Here is a 6,907-nt window from a genome sequence, read left to right as displayed (position 1 = left end):
GAATTGTATGCGTTTAAATACAATGAAGTGTATTATGTGATTATGCATGGTTATGTATTACTTGTGAATGATTTGACAAATACTTAAATGTGGTGGTGAAACTGTAAATTGTATATCTTGTGCATGAAATATGTGATAGATGATTCCTTAGGGTGTTTTGTGCGAATAGTGAAACTTTAACAACTTAAAACCCTAATCTCCTTCCCTAATCATTCACTAATCATCACAAGAATCAAAAACACGTACCCACATTCCCTAATCCCCTCTACAACCATCTTCTTATCATTCTTGGAATCACAGGTCTTTTGCATCAAGGTTGATTGCAAATTCATCTAGAATCGAATCAAGGTAATTATTTAATCATTGTGTGATGTTAATTGTTGGTTGATTGATTGGTATTAAAACCCTAGTTTTTCATATGATAATCTCTGCATGTTTGATTGTTTCTGATTCATGAAAATGATTTGAGTTGTTGTGGAATCATTGATTGATGATTTAGAAGCAAGATAGGTTGAATGATAGATTGATGATTTATCATTGCACTGTACAAACGTATGAATTTAGGGTTTTCATGTTCGTATGATAGCAAAACGTAACTGCTTGAATCACAAGATCGTAGGATGGAAGTTGTTGCCTGAGTTTCTGTGCACAGTGAATGTCTGAGTTTAATGATTACATACGTCTGAGTTTATAATGAAAACATCAAATGCCCGAGTCTATTTATAAGTCATGCATGTCTGAGTTTTGTGATAATGTATGCTAGATCCGAGTTTAATGTGTTTTCATATGGCCCGAGTATAATGCTCACATGGTCCGAATTTAATGAATATACTTGGTCCGAGTTTAAGGCTATAACAAAAGTCTGAGTTTAATGGACTATCTATGTCCGAGTTTAATGGACTTTATATTGTCCGAATTTATAATGGATCACAACTGTCCGAGTTTATTCTCAACCCTTGTCCGAGTTTATTAAGTGAAGACATGTCCGAGTTTAATTGTTAAATAAGGACCGAGTTTGTTGAATGCATAAAAGCCCGAGTTTAACCCCTATATGCTTGTCCGAGTTTATAATAAAATTGGTGGATGTCCGACCTTTGTTTGGGCCTTTGTTGGTCCGAGTTTAATCAATGGACTCAAGGGTCCGAGTTTATGGCTTTGTATGTTGGTCCGATCATTTAAATCACAAGGTCCGAGTTTGTGTGTGTGACATGATGGACCGAGTTTGCTATGCCACCCATGTCTGAATTTATATGAGAATCTAGGTCCGAGTTTGTATATTGATTAATGTCCGAAGTTGTATGATGATTACATGTGCTATCCGAGTTTTGAATAGGGGAGACCCCCCCCCCCCATACTTGTCTGAGTTTTTGAGAGGTGCATGATCCTGTAAATGTTCATATGAATTACGTGAATTGTATGAATGGGTTAACTGTTACGTGATACATGATTGATACATGATATTGGCTGTCAAGCACTATGTGACATTAGATTACATGCGTATCATTTCGAACATGAACTGATTTGTTATACGTGCATACAATAGGGCTTGATTAATTACTTGTGAGTGCATAACCTAGCATACCGAGCAAACCAAGGTGAGTTCACACCCTTACTAAGGCATGGGATTCCCAAGGGCTTGGGAATGGGATTAAAGGATTGAGATTGACTAGATACACTGTTACTAGACTACCATACCACTGTCCTCGGATGTGCAGGACACCTACTTATGCTATTCACTGTTCTCGGTTGTGCAGGACACATACTTACCCTCTACGTAGACCTATACTTACCACTATCCTCGGTTGTGAAGGATACCTATACTTATTACTATCCTCGGATGTGAAGGATACTTATACATATTACTATCCTCGGATGTGAAGGATACTTATACTGATCACTATCCTCGGATGGGAAGGATACTTATACTGATCACTATCCTCGGATGTGAAGGATACTTATACTGATCACTATCCTCGGATGTGAAGGATACTTATACTGATCACTATCCTCGGTTGTGAAGGATACCTCTACTGATCACTATCCTCGGATGTGCAGGATACTTATACTAATCACTATCCTCGGTTGTGAAGGATACTTATAGATACGAATAGTCTAGTGGTTATACAACATGGGAAGCCCCCACCAATAGAACGTACTAACGGCCCAGTAGAGCCACCTGTTACATACGAACTTACCATTACGCATTTACTTTCTGTGAACTCGCTCAACTAGTTGTTGATCCTCTGTTACATGCCTTGCAGGTCGTTAGGTATATGGAGCTTGCACATGGAGGAGCGGGTCGTTGTGGGTTTGGATCGTGATTATCTTATTAAACACTTATGACATTTCATACATACTTATGTTGGGTTTTGATTATACGCTTCCGCTAAACAATGATAACTTACTTATGTTTTGGAAACCCCTTTCATATGGATTTAGTTTGGATTATATTGCAATTACTTTTACTTTATACAATGTTCTATATGATTGGTGGCTTGATCCTGGTCAGTCACGCTCCCAAGCGGTGGTACTCCGCAGGTGGATTTTGGGGGTGTGACAAAAACCACCATATTTTTATAAATATAGTATACCACATTTTTATAAATAACACATGGGAAAACCCAAGTTTTTCATTATAATCTGTTTATAAGGATAAACCCTATTTTATTTAAAGAAAACATCTTCTTTATTTAGGTAACTTTTATAGCCACTTTTTCAAGCCTTCAGTGCTCTCCAGCTGGCTTCTATTTGGCTCTTACATTTTGTTATCTGAAACGCGTTTTAAAAACATTTGTCAGTGGGAAATACTGGTGAGTGAATCCCAGTTTAATCAAGAAGAGATTAATCAATTAAAACAGTATTGAGAGCGATTACAATGTTTATATCTACACAATTACTCATTCAGTACTCGCCACTCGACCGTATCTGTGGCTATGGTCATATCACACATTGGCTAACCCGTTGTCCAATTGTGAAGATTATCAAGTAATGTATACAAAACCCCATAATACCGGCAGTAATTGAAGAATTACAAAGACTCAATCACTGCTTAATCACATTGTAAAATATTTAAGGTTTTGTAAAAGAAGTTTACAAAAAGGAGATTACTCACATTGCTATTTTAAGGATTTCCTGTGTGTTTTCCTGGTTATAATCTATATAAATAAACAATGCACACGCGTTAGTATAATAACCCATATCTACATTAGTTATACCCTCCCCGAGACAGAACCCCAACGACTACGTCGGGCAGAGCCACGACAGCCATTACGGAGCACTAGATCAATTGGTCAGCGTATCTAATACGTAATCGAGGGTTATAATACTTACAACGAGTCAGAGCTTCGCTAATTAGGGGGTATAATACCCGGGAATAATTATTACTATTAAGAAAGTTGAAAGGATTTCGAGAAATGAACGATTTGGAAATGAACTCGACTGCTTCATTTATAGGCGGGAAACAGGGGGCTCTCGCGCCCCGCGAGAAAAACATCAAGGGCCTTCGCGGCCCACGAGGTCTAGAAAGGCGGCAATAGGGTGGGTGAGTCACCGGTAGGTTTGACGCGTGTCGGGACACGTGGCGCACTTGTGTGCCGGCCAAGTAATAGCTGTCGCGCCCCGCGAAGGAGACCCCCTTCGTTCGTCGCGGCCCGCGAGCGACTGGCAAATCTTGTTTTCTTTGATTTCTACTAGCATGAAGGTATTTCGGGTGCGTTTCTTATATACGGGATGTATTTGGGAGCGTTTAAGGTTGTTTTCGAGGTTTGTTATATTTTTGGTATAACTCCTGAACTATTTAACAAAATATATACTGCACTCGCATTAAGTATAGTAACCCAATTCAACTTTATCCCTACGTCACGAGACAGAACCCCAACAAACTTAGTTAGGCATATTTGTTACGGGGCTCTAGATCAATCGGACAGAGTATCAGTGATCAGGGGTTAAAATACTTAAAACGGGGCAGGGTTTAATTATTATTATAGGTTAAAAATAAAAATAACATAGAATTTAAAGAGGGAAAGGAAGCCCGAGAGAGGTTGTGCAGGTCTGAATGTTAGAATACAATTCATATATATAGTGCATTAGGTGACTTAGGGAGCACGTTGGCATTAACTGTACCGTCCACGTCCAGTATATCTTTTAATATTCCTATGTTAATTTGACTAAGAAAAGGACACGTAGTCATACGCACTAATAAAATGCATATGGCACATGCACTTAATCAAATTTTGAAATGTAAGTTATATTATATTATTATTTTATATATATTATAATTAATTTAACTGCTTCACTCATGTGGCGCTTATAACTTCTAAAATGTGATGTTCTATAAAATGATGAATATGCTATTAGAACGAGAATATTTTGAACCAAGTTTCATTAAAAACGGAGTAAGTTCCATATAATGTATTAAACGGATCCTAGGTCTGTCTAGGCACTTCATATGATCTACCTGTTTAATCATATAAGCATTTATATATTTAATTTTGAAATTTCTAAATAAAAATTTTGGAACTGTTACATGAGATTAGTGAGTTTATAAAGTGGGAGAAGTGTGGAAGTGAGTTGGGTTTTATAGGAAGTGATTAGGTTTAGTTAGGTGGACTTTAAGTGCAAGAAACACACTTAACAAACACAAAATTGGCCAATAATCAAAGCTGAAACAACATTATGGCGAATCAGGGGTGTCGCGCTGCGCGATAACACACTGCCATCCCCGTCGCGCGACGCGACAGGTTCGTTCTCCGAAAACAAGTTTAACCTTTGACATTTCAGCCCCCTGTAACTTATATTAGGTAGTTTTTAAGGTATTTTAAGGTATTTTATAAATAAAAATTTTGGAACTGTTACATCCTCCCCACCTTGTTTTAAATCTCGTCCTCGAGATTCACTGAAATATAGAGGAATACTTTTAGTTCGTCACTGATCCTAGTTTCTAAATATATTTTGGTCCTTGTTTTGAATTCTACTTTACTTTGACCAGAACTATTCTCTATGTTTTGAGACTCTTATCTTCTCAAGAGTTCTTAATGAAGGTAAAATTACTATTAGCGTAACGTTTTAGATGTTTTGTGTCTTAGAACCACTTTCAGTTACAGGTTTCCTAAAGCATTAATAATCGCAAGGGGAATTCTTATACTTTCGATGACGGTTCAACTTATAATGTTCCTGTCGTTCATACGAGTTACGAGACGAATGATCCAACAAAATAGTGTCTGATACCAAAATTATAGACGTATACGAGAGATTCTTAATAAATAAGTCTAAAATTTTCATTGACACACTTGTTCGTGATTTATCCCTAATTGTCAATCATTATGGTCTTTGGATCTCCTCATAGATATACATGTCTATAAAATCATATATTTCACATACTGTAATATACACACCATTCATAAGGTAAATGTGTTTAACAGATTCATATTTCCAAAAACAGGTCAGACATCAGGTCATGGTACTTATTTAGGGAATAACGTATACCCCATCTTACCCGGTCTCACCGGAGAGGTACCCCCATCTTACCTGGACAAGCTGGAGAGTCTACTACACCATACCCAGTCTTGTCGGGGAGGTAATTATCATTGTATTTCCCTTAAATAGGATTTTCTCAAATCATGATTTTAAAAGTGCATCATTTATTATGGCTTGCATCAAGAAACAAGGAAATTAGTATTCTCATGATGGATTATATTCTATAACTGAGTAGTACCAATAAACAAGAAATAACAGTGGGCAGGTGTTATTGCTTATTTATCATACTTGCACTGTTCTAGTCATTATCCTCACGTCATACCAACATCCATCACCTTTTATTTACACCAGTAATTTTAACTTATCTCGAAGCTTATACTGAGGCATTTTCCTTAGGTTCAAGTCTAAATACTCTCCTGGGTGTTACCAGTAAATATCAAAAATCCTAACTCTTTTATTTATGCATAGGTATTATTATGGTTGTAACTTTCTTTTGTTTGGAAAATGGTGTTTTGACAAGAATATAATTGTCTCCATTGACACCATGGCTAGGTTCGATGTGATGAGTATACTTACAACTAACTCTATTTATGCATATATAACCTTAGATTCCGTTGCAAGAAATATTTTATTGAGACATATGGTATTTTTAAAACATAACACGTTTCATGATTTATTTTTATATGAATTTATGTTTTTATAAGAATCACTAGTACTATTTTCTCTTATGTTTATCTTCAGAAGATATTTGATTATTATATTGTGTATACCGTCAAGAGATTCTATTATGTATATGCATATATGGATATATTTATTATTTAGACCTTAAAATTTCAAATTTCTTGTTAATATCAAAATTCATAATTACCTATATCTTAAATTGAAATGTCGGTCATATTTACAATTTTGCTACTTATGCTTTCTTTTTTAGCCCTTTAAGTTTCAATCTTTGTTTACTTCGATCCCTGTGCATTGTTGATGTACTTAATTTATTTTCTATTTGCTCTCTCAGAAGACAAAAATAGAATGGGGAAGTACAATAACTTTTTTCATCTTTTGTTACCCTCTATTTTGGCAATTAGCACTTTTAGCCCCTACTCTATTTTAAATGTTATACAAATTAACCTCTTTTATTTTCAACGCTCCAACTTTACCATATACCATATGTAATATACGTTTCTAACATATTAAGTTTTTTACTAATTTAATTTTCGTCCCATAACTTTCGTTTTTTAAAAAAGCAATTTTGCGTCGTCTTTAAAAACTTTGTAAAATATAATTTTGACCCCCTCGAGTTTCTAAAGTTTTGAGTTTACACCTATCATTTCTTTACTTTAAAAAACTGTTTTTTACATGCATATCTTTATGTACGTATCGATATAAATTCGAGTTGGTCTACGTTCCGACGTATACTTTTTCTAGAAACGAGTGA

Source organism: Helianthus annuus, chromosome 11 (genome assembly GCF_002127325.2).
Source record: "Helianthus annuus cultivar XRQ/B chromosome 11, HanXRQr2.0-SUNRISE, whole genome shotgun sequence".
Taxonomy (NCBI): domain Eukaryota; kingdom Viridiplantae; phylum Streptophyta; class Magnoliopsida; order Asterales; family Asteraceae; genus Helianthus; species Helianthus annuus.
The sequence above is the reverse complement of the archived record's forward strand: the minus strand, read 5'-3'. Positions refer to the sequence as shown.